This window comes from Neofelis nebulosa, chromosome 2 (assembly GCF_028018385.1).
Source record: "Neofelis nebulosa isolate mNeoNeb1 chromosome 2, mNeoNeb1.pri, whole genome shotgun sequence".
Classification (NCBI taxonomy): Eukaryota; Metazoa; Chordata; class Mammalia; order Carnivora; family Felidae; genus Neofelis; species Neofelis nebulosa.
This window is the reverse complement of record NC_080783.1, coordinates 930226-946581: the sequence shown is the minus strand read 5'-3', so window position 1 is coordinate 946581 and position 16356 is coordinate 930226. Positions and strand designations below refer to the sequence as shown.

The 16356-nt window shown below is 54.3% G+C and overlaps 1 protein-coding gene across 24 annotated transcripts in view; it reads right to left on the bottom strand.

Moving 5' to 3' along the window:
- The window catches only part of KIF1A (kinesin family member 1A), a 101659-nt gene extending 99498 nt beyond the window's left edge, over nt 1-2161 (bottom strand). For 17 of the 24 annotated variants that reach the window (XM_058698857.1, XM_058698963.1, XM_058698902.1 and 14 more), the window contains exon 1: nt 1000-1112. The gene's annotated coding sequence lies outside the window, so the exon portion shown is untranslated. Of the gene's footprint in view, nt 1-999; nt 1113-2049 lie in introns of those variants that run through there. The other 7 variants (XM_058698826.1, XM_058698844.1, XM_058698849.1 and 4 more) reach the window with 2 other exon arrangements.
- Nucleotides 2162-16356: the final 14195 nt, after the last annotated feature.

Here is a 16356-nt window from a genome sequence, read left to right as displayed (position 1 = left end):
CGTGCCCGCGCCCAGCAGGCCCCATGACTTGGCATTCCCTCCCTCCCCTCCCCCCTACTCGGCCCTGCGGCCCGCTGTCCCCCCACCCCCACCCCGCCCACCCCAGCGCCCAGGGGACCGCAGACCCTCCCTCGGCCCTGGGATGCCTCCGCCGCCCCTTCTCGAGCACACGGGCTGCGCCCCTGGTTTGCGGTGGGAGGAGGGAGGGGGAGCCGCAGCCTAAACGGGGAGTCCGGGGGTCCTCGCGTCCGCGCTGGTCCCTGTCACACGAGTCGGGCGGCCCCGCAGCCCCCTCCCTGCCCGCCGCCGGGCCACACCTGTTACTGGGGCGCCGGCTGCGTAGATACAGGCCTCATCCGCTGACGGCCCCTCCCAAGCCTTTCTAGAATGGAGCCGGGGTCTCTCCCGAAGAGGATGCGGCGGGGGGAGGATGAAGGGCACCCCCCCCCGAGGCGCGCACGAAGCGGGCCTCCCGCCGCAGCCCCCGCCCGTCCCGCCCCGCCCCGCCCCGCCTGGTAGGCTCCGGGCTCCAGCACCCCCTCCCCCACCCCGGGGACCCGGGCAGCTGCCCCGCGCCCCCGGCCGCGCGCTCTCCGCTTCGCCCCGGCCCGCCCTCCCCCGCGGTCTAGCCCGGCGGCCCCTCTCCAGGGAAGGACTAGGGCGGAAGCGACGGAGGGGGCGTCTCGAGAGGCCACCGGCGGCGCGCGCCCTCCCCTGGCGACCCCCGCCCCTCCCGGCGACGGTCCCGCCCCAGCAGGGGTCGCGGCGACGGGGCCTTTCCCGAGGGTCCGGCCGGGCCGCGACTGAAGGGCGGTCACCCCTGAATTTGCCCCATTGTTCTCCTCGGGGACGGGGAGCGTCGGGGGGAGAGCAGGGGCCGCGCGCGCGGTGCCGGCGGCGACAAGGACGCGGCTCCGGGGTGGGGGGTGGGGGGGCCGCAGCGCAGGCAGGTGCGGGCAGCGGGGCGCAGGGGCGAGGCCAGGCGGGCGGCCGCCTTACCTCTCCGGCGTCACTGGCGGCGGCCCGGCATGGGCGCGGGTCCCCGAGCGCGGAGCTGCTGCCGCTCCTGGGCTGCGCTGGGCGCTGTGACGGCGGCACCGCGTGACGGGCTGCGCGCCCCCGGCCCGGCCCGCCCCGCGCCCCTCCCGCCGCGCTGGTTGGCTGCGCGCGGCGCCCGAGCCCCAGCCGCCAGCTGGTTTGTCGCGCGGGGAGAGGGACGGGCGTCGCGGCCGCCTCGGGGAGGGGGGCTGGGACCGGAGGGGGCGGGGGGCCTGGAGCCGAGCCGTGACATCACCGCCGACACGGCGGTCTGCTCGGTGGCAGACGTGGGGAACCGACCCCGGGCTCGAACGCGGCGCCCCCTCCGCCCGCGCAGTCCCCGCGCGCCACCCCCCACCCCCCGCGGGGGTGAGTGACCGGCGGCGCCCTGCCCACCGCACTTGCCCAGAGGCCCCCTGCCCACCCGCACTTGCCACGGATCCCGCGCCGGGCCTTCCCCCAAGTGTGACCCCTTTCTAGTGAAATCTCCGCCTGCCCCCAGCCCCCCACCCGCGAGGCTGGCAGCACGAGCGCCTGGTCGCAGAGGGACAAAGACTCGGTGGGGTCCCTGCCGCAGGGAGGGGCGGTGGGGGCGGGGAGCGGACACCGACTCCGGTGTAACAGGTGAATTTTAATCGCGTCTGCAGGCTCGGTCCGGCACTGGAGGGGACCAGAGCATCGCGCACAGCTCTTCTCGCAGGGATGATGCAACCGGCCGGCCGCCTCCCGCTTCTCCTCCCATCATGCCTTGGGTGGAGACCCCCACCCGCCGCCCGCCCCACTTCTCCAGGTCATCAGCCCGCACGGTCCTCACACCCTGCCTCCGCAGCCTAACTTCCGTGGACCAGGTCACACGCTGCTGCCGGGCCACACGGGCAAACCCAGCCTGCGTCAACCTGTCCAGCGGCTTCCCAGGCCACCCAGACCGACTGGCATCGCTGTTGCCACCGACCTCCATCGGCCACCCTAGGGGGTGGCACCTTTGACAGAGCCTCCAGCCAGCTCACCCACCGGAACTGCGGTGGGCGCGGTGACGTTATGCCTTCGCGGAAGCGGGGTGCTCAGGTCCCTTTCCAGCCCAGCTCCTGCCATCAGCTTTCTCTGCATCCCCGTGGCTCAACCCCCCCCCCCCCATCGCCCAGCAGGTGCAGGACGCTGGCCTGAAGGTTTTAGTTAACCATTGAATCCTCACCCCACTCAGTGAGGGCTGGGGGGCTTCGCCTCCATTTGCACCATCTGTGTGGCACATTCCTCCAGAGTAACAAGGTGCCCGGGTCCCTTTCCAGCCCAGCTCCCGGAATATGCATCCTGCAAAGGAGGCCACCCTCCCCCCCCATCCCCCAAAGCCCCCCCCCCAACTTTTCTTCTTTTCTTCTTTTATTTCATGGAACCACCTACATAAAAGAGAAATTCTTGTTTTTCCAAACTTGTGGTAGAAACAATCAAACTGTCTGGGCGGGGCATGGGGGGGCTTTATCATTTCCATTTTCATCATATTTATTGATCTGGTCAAGGTCTCTATTTCTTGAGCCAAATTTTACATGTTTCTAGGAATTAATCAATTTCACTGAGCTTTTAAAATCACCAGCATATACTCATTCTTATGTCAATCGCTTCCCTAGTTATTTTTCCTTTTTAAATTCTGTACTTGGTTTACTTGCGTTTTTCTCTGTCAATATTTTTAAATATTTTCAAGGGACCAACTTTTGTTTAGGCCGTCTTCTCATCTTTCCCCCTGTTTCACTCATTTCTGCCCTTGTTGATGATTTCCCTCCTTCCTGGTTCTCCGGGTCTGTATGTTGCTTCCGTCTTGAGCTAAGTGCTCAAACTCATTTATTTTTAAACCATATAATTTTCTGACAGATATATTTAAAACTGCAAACTTCATTCTACAGCACAGCCTTATCAGGGCTCACAAATTTGGACATATGATGTTTCATTATCACTCAGATCTAAATATTTCTCTTTTTATTTTAATGTTTTTTTTTTCAACTTTTTTTTTGTTTTTTGTTTTTTTTTTATTTTTGGGACAGAGAGAGACAGAGCATGAACGGGGGAGGGGCAGAGAGAGAGGGAGACACAGAATCGGAAACAGGCTCCAGGCTCCGAGCCGTCAGCCCAGAGCCCGACGCGGGGCTCGAACTCACGGACCGCGAGATCGTGACCTGGCTGAAGTCGGACGCTTAACCGACTGCGCCACCCAGGCGCCCCTAATGTTTATTTATTTTGAGGGAGAGAGAGAGACAGAGCACGAGCAGGGGAGGGGCAGGGAGAGAGGGAGACACAGAATCCGAAGCAGGCTCCAGGCTCCCAGCTGTCAGCACAGAGCCCATCGCTCGGCTTGAACTCACAAACCGCAAGATCATGACCTGAGCCGAAGTCGGACGCTTAACTGCCTGAGCTACCCAGGCGCCGCAGATCTAAATATTTCTAATATCCCTGATGATCTCCTTTTAAACTCGTGGGTTATAAGCCCGTGCCTTATTTAATAATGTTATTTATTTTCCAATAGTGTTTCTTGCTCGCTTGCTTCGGTATTTCTTTTATCGTTAACTTTTTGTTACCAGTTTCTAATTTAATCGCATTACCGCCTGAGAACAAAGTCTGTGTTCGGTCAGGATCCTGGCAGGAAGCAGATGGCACACTCCAATTAGGTAATGTGAGGAGTGTTTGATAAAGGGACTGTCTACAAAGGTGTAGGTATAGGAGGAGAAGGGAAACCCCAGGACTGAGGGACACTGCAGTGACACCGTGGCCGTGGCCGACTGCAAGGGGTGGGAGGGAGGAGAGGGAGCAGCCCTGGCGGGAACAGAGGCCTTAGCTGAGCACTCATCAAGAGGGACCAGAGCAGCCAACCCCTGGCCCTGGACCCCACTCTCCTCCTCTCTGGACCTGGGAGTGCCCCCTTTGCCTGAGTCCAAGGGCAGCTGGAAGGCTGGGGCACCCACTGACGAGGTCCATTTAGCATGGTTTCTTAGGACATGGCGCAGAGGGGACCTTGAAGCACAAGCCAAACATCGCAGCCCGCTGCATGGAATGTTGCCCCAGAAATTTATTGAGGCTTCTTCAGCTCCCGACACATGGTCTTCTTCTGTAACTATTCTACATGTGCCGAAAGGTTGTACTCTCTGTTTGATGGGTATAGAGTTCTGTATATATTTATGATTTTAAGATTATTAGCTATGATGTTCAGGATTTGGAGACTTCTAGTTTTTGTCTGCTTGAGCTATTAAATTTTTTCTTTAATTAAAATCTCTAGTGACAATTGTTGAAATACCTATTTCTCCCTGCAGGTCTGGCAGATCTTGCGTGATGTACGTTGAGACTTATTCTCGGGTATTTAAATGATCCCGATGGACGTGCACTATTGTTCTGGGGCCCATTTCATCAGAACGCATGTGGTGTCCCATGTGGGTTTAAAAAAATTTTTTTGTCTTAAATTTGAAAGTCATATCCAGTTTCCTTTGGTTCATATCTGCCTGGCATGTCTTTTGCCAACATTTTATTCTAAGCTATTTGTATCTTTCTCTTTTTTAAACTTTATTTATCTATTTTGAGAGGGGGGAGGGGAAGGGTCAGAGACAGATGGAGAGAGAGAATCCCAAGCAGGCTCCTTGCCGTCCAACCCATGAACCGTGAGATCATGACCTGAGCCAAACTCCAGAGTCAGATGCTCAGCGGACTGAGCCACCCATGTGCCTCTTGTATCTTTCTTTTTAAGTGTATCTCTTTTAAGCTACCCATTGTTAGCATTTTTAAATCTGATCAGGTGGTTGTACCTTTTTTTTGGGGGGGGGTTACCTTTTAATTGGAATTTAATCCACTTACATTTATAGTAATGAACTGTTATATTGAGATTTGGTTTTCCATCTTACACAAAATTTTATTTATTGTATTTATTTTTTTCTATTTTTCATGGAGTATAGTGAATTTTCTTCTGCTTTATCCTTGGTCTTACTTTTATTCTTATGGCAATTGCCCTAAATTTAACACCATTTTTACTTACCCCATGAACCTCTGTAGTCACATATTGTCCCTAACATTCAAGTACCTCAGCTTGCCAAAGATTCTTTACTCCAGGGCCCTGATTGTCTAGGATTATGGTTCTGAGTTATTGTGGACATACTCTTTTTTTCTTTTTCCTTTGGTCCTCACTTTTGTTAAAATAACGAATGACCAGGAATGTGGTCATTGTTATTTTCCATACCTCTGGGAAGCCTCTCCTGCATTTATGTTGTTCATGAAATACATGGTATTTTTAACGTGGGTTTTGGGTGAAAAATATGTTGAAGCTTCACGTTCCTGAGAAGACTTTTATTATACTTTCAATTGGGCTGGATACAAAACTCTAGGTGCAAAGCTTGTTTCCTTCAATTTTTATTTATTTATTTTTTTATGTTTATTTATTCTGGAGACACAGAGACAGAGCGCAAGCGAGGGAAGGGCAGAGAGAGAGGGAGACACAGAATCGGAAGCAGGCTCCAGGCTCTGAGTTGTCAGCACAGAGCCCGATACGGGGCTGGAACTGAGAAGCTATGAAATCATGACCTGAGCCAAAGTCAGACGCTCACCTGTTGGAGGCACCCAGGTGCCCTGTTTCCTCCAATTTTTAAAAAATATTCTTTCGTGGTCTCCTTGTATGCTATCGAGACGTCCCATGTCCCCTGGGTTCTTGTTCCATATTCTTTCTCTCAGGATGCTTCTAGAACTTCCTAAAGGTGTGGATTTTTCTGTGAGCCCCCCTTTTTAAAATTTATTTGCTTAATGTTTTTATTTTATTTTTTGAGAGAGAGAGCCAGAGCACAAGGCGGGGAGGGGCAGAGAGAGAGAGAGAGAGAGAGAGAGGGAGACACAGAATCCAAAGCAGCCTCCGAGCTGACATGTCAGCACAGAGCCTGACACGAGGCTCGAACCCACGAGCCACGACATCATGACCTGAGCCAAAGTCAGACACTTAACCGACTGAGCCACCCAGGTGCCCCCCTGTGAGCCCTTTCAATCTGAGGTTGTTTATTTTTCTTTCATTCCAGAAAATTAACCTGCATGGTTTTTCAAATATTTTGACTCCTCTTGGTTTTAATATTTTTCTGACTTTGGGGCTCCTAGCATCTGCATGCCGGCCCTCGCATCCTTGACCACTCCTTCTCTTCTCTTTGTACTTTCTGACTCTCCTTTCCCCTGGTGGAATTCATGCCCCTCCCCCCAGCAGCAAGACTGGACTGGCCGGCAGACCCCGCATGACTTAGCCCTGCAACTGCACCCTCCCCTGGGCTCTTTCAACCCACACCCTGATTGCCTTTCGTGGCCATTCTTGTGGGCTTCACTCTCCATCAGCTGTGTGACTCCAGACAAGGTCAGTCGCCCCATGTCTGTCACCACTCCTCAAATGGGGTAAGAGTCGTCCCAACCTCACAGGTGGGGCTGGGGGTTTGCATGTGACATGCTGAGAGCAGGGCTGGGCACACAGTGAGCCCTGTGCAGACGACAGCTGTAACAGAGACACAAAAGGACTCCCGTGACAGCAAGGGACGTGCACAGTCCCCTCCACTCCACTCAGAAGTATCAGCCGCTGTAATTGCAAATGAGAGAAAAAAAGGCAAAAGTATTAGAAAGGAAGAAACAAAATTATCATTCTTTTCAGATAATGTGATTGTCGACCTAGAAAACTTTAGGGATGAGCGAAAAGCCACAGGAAACAGTAAGTTGAGGCGAGTAGGAAACATCATCACTGACAGGGCAACAGTTTCCGAAAAGCAAGCGGGGTCACCGGTATAACCAGTTAGAGCCTGGAATTGAGGAGTCCGATCAAAATAGCACTGAGAAATGTAAAACATCCAGAAACAACAAGAAATGTGCCAGTTTCTCATGGGTAAAGAAACTGCATACAGAAATTAAAAATCCACTGAAAAGAGGTAAATTAATGGCAAAGCACAGCATACCCCCGGAAAGAAAGAGGCAACGTTATAAAAGGCTCATTTTTCCCTAGATTAAAAGGACGCGGGGCGCCTGGGTGGCGCAGTCGGTTAAGCGTCCGACTTCAGCCAGGTCACGATCTCGCAGTCCGTGAGTTCGAGCCCCGCGTCAGGCTCTGGGCTGATGGCTCGGAGCCTGGAGCCTGTTTCCGATTCTGTGTCTCCCTCTCTCTCTGCCCCTCCCCCGTTCATGCTATGTCTCTCTCTGTCCCAAAAATAAATAAAAAACGTTGAAAAAAAAAAAAAAAAAAAAAGGACGCATTTGATTCAGTCTTAATTAAAATAGCAACAAAAATTCACCTGGAAAAAAAGGAACATACAAGACTAATCAGGAAATTTGTTTAAAAGGAGAGGAAGGAAGAGCATCTGCCCTATTAGGCATTAAAACGGAAAGTTCCAAAATTCTAAATTCTGAAAGATACAGATCAAAAGTTTAGGATATCCTTTCAAATGATTTGGGGAGAGTAGACGACTTGGTCCCTGGTATCGGCCACTGTGCGAGATCTAGAACATTGAATACCGCCTGCCACGACATCAAGAAAAGCTTCTGGTGGAGTAAACATTTGTTGTAAAAAAATGAAACTTTAGGAAATGAGAATGAAGTAGGATTGGACACATTCAATATCTTGGCGCGGACAAACGAGGACCCATGACTTGAAGGTGCTAGAGAAACCGACGGGCCAACGTGAAAACGGAGCGTCTACATGGCCCAAACATCATAAGCGAAATGGAAAGACCAGCCCATACTGAAAAAATACTTCAGAACATATGAAGATGAAGGGAATTTTCTAAAGCTACAAAAAGCCCATGCGACCTAACAGCACAAAATGTAAACACCGGCAGGGAAATGGCCAGATACTACGAAAGGACACGTGACAGGAAGACAATGGGTCAATAGCAAAGGTCATCACAGTTAAAGGGATAGAGATCAAAACAGGGAGATATTTTTTGACCTACTGAACTGTCCAAAATGTAAATGTCTAGTGATGTCCAGTGAGCAAGGGTGTGTGGAAAGGAGCCCCTCTACAACATGGTGGTGGCAGTGGCCGGGACAAGTATCATTATTTTTCTTCAGTTCGTCAAATTGTTTCCACGTTTAAAGTGCTCCTATCATTCTTTTTATTTTTGTTTAATTTTTTTTAAATGTTTAATGTTTGTTCATTTTTGAGAGAGAGAGACAGAGCACGAGCAGGGCAGGGGCAGAGAGAGAAGGAGGCACAGAATCCGAAGCAGGCTCCAGGCTCCGAGCCATCAGCACAGAGCCCGGCGCGGGGCTCGAACTCACAAGCCGTGAGATCATGACTTGAGCCGAAGTTGGACGCTTAACCAACTGAGCCCCCCGGGGGGCCTCTACCCGCAAGTGGGGCTCAAATTCACACCCCCAAGATCGAGCATTGCACGCTCTACAAACTGAGCCAGCCAGGCGCCCCCAAGGTGCTCCTATCCTTGATTCAGTAAGGCTGTGGCTAGATATTTGCCTGTGGTATCTACGCACAAAAATTTGTCCCCAAAACTGGAGATAATCTAGGTGTTTTCCCTAAGGGGAGTGGTTCATTGAATTGGGGGTATGTACAGGAGAGATTTTTCTGAAGCTACTGAAAACAATGAGTCCCAAATTATGTGCTGATGTGCAAAGATCACAAGGATGTTTGCTAAATTATTTCAAAGGGGCACAGAAGAGTGTGCATAATATTCACCTCCCTCTCTTGTATTCCTGAACGGAAGCACCAGAACCGGGAGACGGTATTTGCCACGGCTGGGGCTGCTGCTAGGGAGAGGAGCGGAGAAGGCCTTCGCTTTTAAGCATGTTTATATAGTCTTTCTGTATGTACAGTTTGAACTTTCTAATCTTCTTTGGGTATACAGATACATTTTTTATTTTGGTGGCTCTAAGAGTAGAGGTTAAGATCCATTTTCACTTTTACTTTTTCTTTGTACCGTTCTGAATTTACAACATTAATAAATCCTACATTAGAAATCAGGTTTTTAAAATCCTGTCTGAGCTGTAGACAAAATTCTGTAGGGCTAAACAACCTGGAAAGACCCCCCAGTCACTCCAAACGTTAGGTTAACTCATGACATCCTTAATGTGCAACTATTTCTGACCTACAAAAAAATTGTCATTTTAAATGGTTTACCTTAATAAAAACAAATTGTGGAAAAATATATCGCAGGATTCAACACACACAAACCAAGCTTGCAAACAGAAAAGATAAACCGCCCAAGTGCCACAAACCCATGGTGTCGGCTCAGCCCGGCTGAGCCCCTCAGGACCAGCAGGGACTGTAATGTCTGCACAGCAGCTCGGAGGGTGCAGAAGGGGGCCTGGGGAACAAAGTGGGGACGGGGTGCCGGCTACTTGAGAGAGCTTTGTGAGCACCAGGTCCCACTGGGGTCACCCTGGAGCAAAGTTGGGAAGAAAAGCAAAGCTCGAGGCTCCTGCCTGGCAGGTAAGGGAAGCCTAGGACTGTGGGCCCGCGCGCAACAGAAGCGCCGAGGCAGGGCAGTGGGGTCGGGAGAAATCGGGAAGCCGGGTAGGAGAAGCCTGTCACCTGTGCTTGAGAAAGGGCCCCTGAAATTCCAGAAGGAGGAGTGGAGAGACATGGAAACTATATTTGAAGAAATATTGGCTTCGCATTTTCCAGAACTGCAGATAGACAGAAATGCTCAGCGAGAAACCATAGTGATCCCGAATGAGAAAAATAAAACCAAACCTGCAGAACGCAGGACATCATCATCATCATCATCATCCAAAATAGAAGTCAGAGTGACAAAACAAGTTACCTGAAAAGAAGTGACAATTGGACCGTTTTGGGGGGGGGGGGAGGTGCTGGGACAGCTGTCGTCTGCCCAAATTACGGCGACCTTGGCTCTGGAGGTGGGGGGATGTCTAAGGGGACAGGTGCAATTCGGAAGATGCTGCGAGGCCTCTAAGGCCCGCCAGCAGTCTGCGGTGTCCGCTGGGTGGATGGGCGGGGCCAGAACTCCCGACCGCGCCCTTGGCCCACTCGGGAACCTCCAGCCTCGGGTCTTCGGCGCCAGGGGCCCCGAGCCCCGCCCCTGGAGGCCCCGCCCAGTGCGGGCCTCGCCCCGAGGCGGCAGCGCCTGGTTGCCTAGGCAACCCCCGCAGCCGGGTGCGGGGCTCTGCGCGCCCCCGGGGGACGCGGCTGCCACGGCAACGGCGGGGCGTGTCTCCGGGCCAGGGAGCCGAGCCCGGCGCGCATCCCCGCGGACAGCCGCGCGTGTGCGGGGGCTGCTGGCCTTCGTGGGGGTCTCCTGCTGCGAGAGAACAGACCCCGCCCCGAAGGCGGGCCCGGGGCCGTGGGGGGACTCTGTGGGCTGGAGCTGCATCGCCGTGGGGTTCCAGATCCAACGCTGGAAGGCGTTAGCTGCATTTTACAGATGAGGAAACTGAGGCCAACACGGGAAACCGAGGGAAGGACTTGCGCGGAGGCACTGCGCTCCTGTCGAGGCAGGACCCGCTGGCCTAGTGGGGACCCTTCTCTTCCCAACTTGCTCAGCGGCTCGGGCTGCGGGGGTTGCCTAGGCAGGTCCAGGCCCCAAGGGGCGCCTGTGTGGGACAGTTTCCCTGACCTGGACCTTGGATCCTGTGGCCACACAGCTCCTCCACCTGGCGGAAGCCCCCTTGTCCATCTGGTCCTTGCTTATTCCCTCCAGGTGCCTGACCAACTGCCCCACTGCCCACTCCATGGTCACGCCTTCTCTTCAGCTTCTGCGGACTTCCTCTAAAACTGACAATTCCTATCCTCCAAAGCCCTATTAGGATGCCTCCTCCATGCAGCCTTCCTGCCTCTGACACTGGATGGAGCATTCCCATCCCCCAGTGCTCATTCGTTCCATCCCCTGAGAGTCTCAGGCCCTTGTGTTTAAAGTGGGGATAGTACCCTTGTTTGGGTTTGGAGAAAAGTAAAACAAACGAGCCAACAGGGAGTGCAGTGTGTAAGCTGAGAACCAGGCTGTCTGGGCACGGACTCCCCAGGCTGGCAGGCCAGCACATGGGCAGAGCATTCAGGAACCTCACAGAGCCGTGGACAGGTTTCCTGCACTCTGTGGGGCCGCAGAGATGGGGTCGTGAGTGAACAGGAGCCACTGGTCTGGGTGCGGTGGAAGGAGGCCTGGCAGAGCCCCGGGCACTGGCCCAGCATATGCAGTGGGGCTGGGGCCCAGGAGCTGACCACAGACTGGAGTCCTAGGGCTGCGACTGTCCACCAGGCTGATCTGAGGGCAGCCCGAGGCTGGGCATGTGGGAACGCAGAGAGGCAGCCCCCAGACACCTGTGCCTAATCCTCCCAGCACCTGCATCAGAATTTGCAAAGTGCTTACTTTTGAATAACGAGCTTGGTTTACTCCTGCTGTCTTGTATAGGGAGGCACAGTTGTCAGCCCCATTTTGCCCAGGAGGAAACCAAGGCTGAGAAACTTGAAAAGGCCCCTGAGGGTCAGGGTGCGTGAAGTCAGTGCCAGTCAGGCCCTTGGCTGAAAGCTCATTCCCAGACTCCAGGAGCTTCTCGGGGGCCAGAGCCCCAGGGGTTGAGGCAGCCCTTGGGGGACGGTAGGAAGCAGGTTTCGGGGCGCCCAGTCCAGGCTTTAATTAATGGAGGCCCTGCTTCACAGCGCCCTCCCAGCCAGCAGGGAGGAATCTGTATTTGGAAGAACACACCTGTCCCTTTGCAATACCTGCTCTCACTTTACTGCTGAATCACCCAGGAGGTAGGACCAGCGTTATATTCCATTTTATGAAGGAGTGAGATGGCCTGAAGGAGACAGGCATTGCTGGGTGTCCGACTCGGAAGCCTGGAACCGTGGGTGGGACAGAGCAGAACCGGGTGGAGATTGGCAAGGTCCCAAGTGGACGGGCCCCTGAGCTTCTGGCCCGGGAGGCCCAGAGGGGCCCTGCACCGCGTGTGGACCGCTCTGCTGGGCTCTGTTTGCGGGCCAGATGCTGACTCAGTGTCTGGCTGGCAGCAGCTGGCAGCTGGGCTGAGCCAGAGCCCATTGTGGGGGACCGTGTCCACAGAACGGCTGCCTCTGGGGGCTCCTCGTGTGACCAGACCAGAAGGAGGTCCCTAAAGGTCAATCGGAGTCCCCACCTGGAGCTCCCCTGTCCCTCCCCTGCACATCCACAAAGACCCTACAAGTTCTGAGCTGTGTCTGGGGCTTGTAGGGGGAGGGGACAGGAAGGGCTGTCCTTCTCTGTGTCCTTAAGATGCCGTCGGCTAGGTGGGGCTAGTACATCGGGACGCCCCACTGCCCGCAATGAGCTGAGCAGGGTTGGGGCGGGGGCGGGGGGGGGGGGGGGGAAGAAAGCAGACTGAGCGCTCCCGGAAAATTCCAGGGTGGATTCTGCTGTCGGCCTGCACGGAAAGCCGAGGGGGTGGGGAGGGGGGCGGGGGAGCAGCAGCCGGGCACTAGACAGAGCCTGGAGGTCAGAGGGAGGTCAGAGGTCCCATATGCAAAGAACGTTCAGCACACCACCAGATGCTGCTGAGGGCCTGGGCCTGAGCAGTCTTAGTGAAGACAGGCCCTTCCGCAGGAACTTACAGCGAGGCAGGAGACATCCTGTCACGGCCGTGCCTGGGGGTATGCAGGGTGGGGACCCCCTCCAGACCTGGCCCCTGCTTCCCCAGTCAGCCTCTGCCCGCTCTGTCCCTGGGGGCTGACCTCTCTGGGTCCTCTGACCTCCCTGGTTTCAGCCAGTGGGAGGGTCCAGCAGGAGATCAGAAAGCAGGAGGAGAGGGCGGGGTGCGGGTGCAGGGAGGTGTCCCTCGTCTCCGCCTTTTCAGAGCACCCCTAGTGGTTTGCCATGCTCGTTGAGGGCTTTGGACCCTCCACGGCCTACTCCGGGTTCCAGTACGGCCCCCGCCCGGTACCCTCCAGGACCGGCGAGGCTTCTCAGTGCAGCTGACGCCTGGGACTCACCCCCAACTCAGGGGGCCCGTAGCCCCGCCCACGGTGACGAAATACCCTTTGTGGACTCCGCGAGCCCCCTGACAGGACCCTCACCAAAGCCCATGAACACTGACAGCATTTCAGTTAGGCCTCGAGCCCCACCCCCCTCAAATGTCAGTAAATTATTCACAGAAGAAGTTGTACAGGTCATCTTTTTCTGAGTCCAAGGTAATAAAAAAGAGAGCAAACCAGAAAAACACAGCCCAAGGAGAAAGCATCAAGCACTTTGGAAATTAAAAATGTATTTGGCTAAAGGAGGAGACAGAAGTGAAATGGCACTCTAGTTAGGGGTGAAGGAGGGGGTCCTCATTGCTGTCAGTCCGATGCAGCCCCTGTGTTAAAAGAAGCAAATGAGGGCTGCCTGGGTGGCTCGTGAGTTGAGCGTCTGACTCTTGGTTTCTGCTCAGGTTCTGAGCTCACGGTTCGTGAGTTCAAACACCATGTCAGGCTCTGCGCTGACAGCACGGAGCCTGCTTGGATTCTCTCTCTCTCTCCCTCTCTCTGTACCCCTCCCCTGCTGACACATGCTCCCTCTCTCTCTCTCTCTCTCTTTCTCTCTCTCTAAAGAAATAAACATAAATAAAGAGACACAAACACAAACCTTAAATGCTTTGATAAGAACTATTTTTAATGTTTATTTACTTTTGAGAGAGAGTATTTGCGCTGGCACGCACAAGCAGAAAAAGGGGAGAGGGAGGGAGGGAATCCCAAGCAGGCTCCACAAAGCACAGAGCCCTGCTCCAGCTCAACCTCATGGGGCTCGATCCCACGAAGTGTGAAATCATGATCTGAGCAGAAGTCAAGGGTCTGACACTCAACCCACTGAGCCACCCAGGCACCCCTGATAAGAATTCAAGAAGGACTGAAAATGATTGACTTATATTCAACTCCAGAATGGTTGTAACAACTCATATGGTAAGTAACAACAACAAAGTTCAGCAGAGAGTTTTCAAGAGATAAGGCAAAACCTGGAGTTATGGAGGAGAAAATAAAGAAAATCCAGACTCAGGGCGAAAAAAAAGGATTAGTTATTTGAAAAGGAGAAAATGTAACTACAGAACAAATGCACTTTAAATATTTATATAAAAGGTGAAAATCTAAACAAATTGGTAATCTTTTTTTTTTTTTTTAACCGGGGGGGAGGGTCATGGATTTACACTGAAAACAAAGGAATGAACTTTCTTTCTTTTTATTTATTTATTTATTTACTAATTTATAAATTCGGGGGGAGAGAGAGCACGTGTGCGCAGGGCAAGGACAGAGAGAGAGGGAGTGAGAATCCCAAGCAGACTCCTCACTATCAGCTCAGAGCCTGACTCGGGGCTTGATCCCAGGGACCATGAGATCATGACCTGAGCCAAAATCAAGAGTCAGTCATTCAACCAACTGAGCCAACCAGGCGCCCCCCCCCCACCCGCCCAAATTGGTAATTTTCTAAGCAAGTGTTAATTACCAAGATTTTCTCACAGGAGCTAATAGACTGAATGTTTATGTCCTCCCGAAATCTGAATCCCCTGCGGGATGGTATTGGGAAAGGGCTTCGGGCAGGGCACCAGACCATGAGGGCGGAAAACTGGAGCATAAGGTATCCAGACGTCGTGAAGGACCAGCCCAGCAGATGTGGCCACATCAAAACCTGGAACTCGAATGTGGCAGAATCAACCAGCAACAGTTCAAGGACAAGAAATATCCAACGAGGAGGAAATGTTTACAACGTCTGCAGAGGTGTTTGGCTTCTATTCCGCGAAGGTGCGAACAACTCCCGTCGTTTTATTTTTTTAATTTTTTTTAATGTTTATTTATTTTTGAGACAGAGAGAGACAGAGCATGAATGGGGGCGGGTCAGAGAGAGAGGGAGACACAGAATCCGAAGCAGGCTCCAGGTTCTGAACTGTCAGCACAGAGCCCGACGCGGGGCTCGAACTCACGGACAGCGAGATCATGACCTAAGCCGAAGTCGGACGCTTAACCGACTGAGCCACCCAGGTGCCCCTCCCCTGTAGTTTTAGATCACGAAGCTGTGTCAGGCTCATGTCCGGCTCGTGTCAGGCTCCGTGGCTGCAGCGGCCACCGCACGCACATCCCACAGGAGTCTGGCCGTCCTGCTCCTGTTCACGAGCGCGTGCAGCACCTGCTACTCTCGGGCCGCCAGGAGCCCCTTCCCCTCCCAGGCGTTCCCGTGGCCACGTCCCTGACACAGTTTTTGTACTCAGAGGTCATTCGTTCACGTCCGTGTGTCTGGCTGTCAGGATCTTCCTGCCTGTGTGGCCCCCAAATCTGTGGTGTTTTGCATGTGATGATGTGCTTGTCGATCATTCAGGACGGGACCCCTTCTGCACAGACAAAGCTGTGTGTGAAAGGCCTCCGACGCCCCTCTCCTCGGCACACGGGGCTCCCTCGGAGGGTCTTCTGCTCGCCTCAACCAAGACGACGCGGCGCCCAGGGTGCACAGGGTGTAATTCAGACTCGCGGCTCGGAAGATGACATTGCAGAATTGAAACTGGCAGCAGAAGTGACTGAAATTAAATCTTTTCTTAGATCTTGGCAGAAAGGAGGCTGACCTTGGAGGAAGGAGTTTGAGGATCAATTCCTTTCTCGTTGGTTATTCGAGAGGATGTGTGAAGGAGCCAGGAGGCCAGTCCCGACGACAGTGACGGTGCTGTTTGCTGAGCCTTCTCGGGGAGCTGGTGTGAGCGGACCGCACCCCGCATTGCTTGCCCGGGGATTCAGGCCTCCTTGGAAGTGGCCGGGGGCCCCACTCAGGTGCCTTCGCTGGGGGAACGTGGGCGAAACGGCGGGGGCCGTGTGGAGGGGCGACCCGGGCCACGGTGGAGCAGAGACCAGGGTCCCCCCGGGGGGTTCAGGGCCCAGGGCGTGGCCCGTGCAGGCCCGTCTAGAGCAAGCTTTCTCTGCCAGGTATGTATGGGACGAGACCCCAGTGACCTCGGGGTCTGAGCCACATTCTGGGAACAAGGGGGGAGAGAGGTAGGACCCAGAATACATCTAGAAGTGGTAGGAAGGGCTCGTGGAGTCCTCCCAACAGGGACGTGCTGTGCGTGAGCCATAAGCAGCCTCGGGCCCCGACTGCCTCCGGGAGCTGCCTCTGCCTGGCTCCCTCCGCGGAGGCCCAGGGCCCTGGCCCAGCTGGAGCAGAGGGGCCCGACTCCTGGGGAGACCCCAGCTGGAGCCCTGATGGCAAGCATGTACCTGAGAGTGGCCCAGAGCCTTCTGCCTCTGCATGGTCACCTGGGGCCGGGGACAAGGAGCCCTGCCGGTCACCACGAATGGAAGCCCACGGCGGCCCAGTGGCCCAGTAGAGCTCAGTCCAGGGGGGTGAACTGCTCCATGCCTCAGTTTCCTCATCTGTAAACAGAATA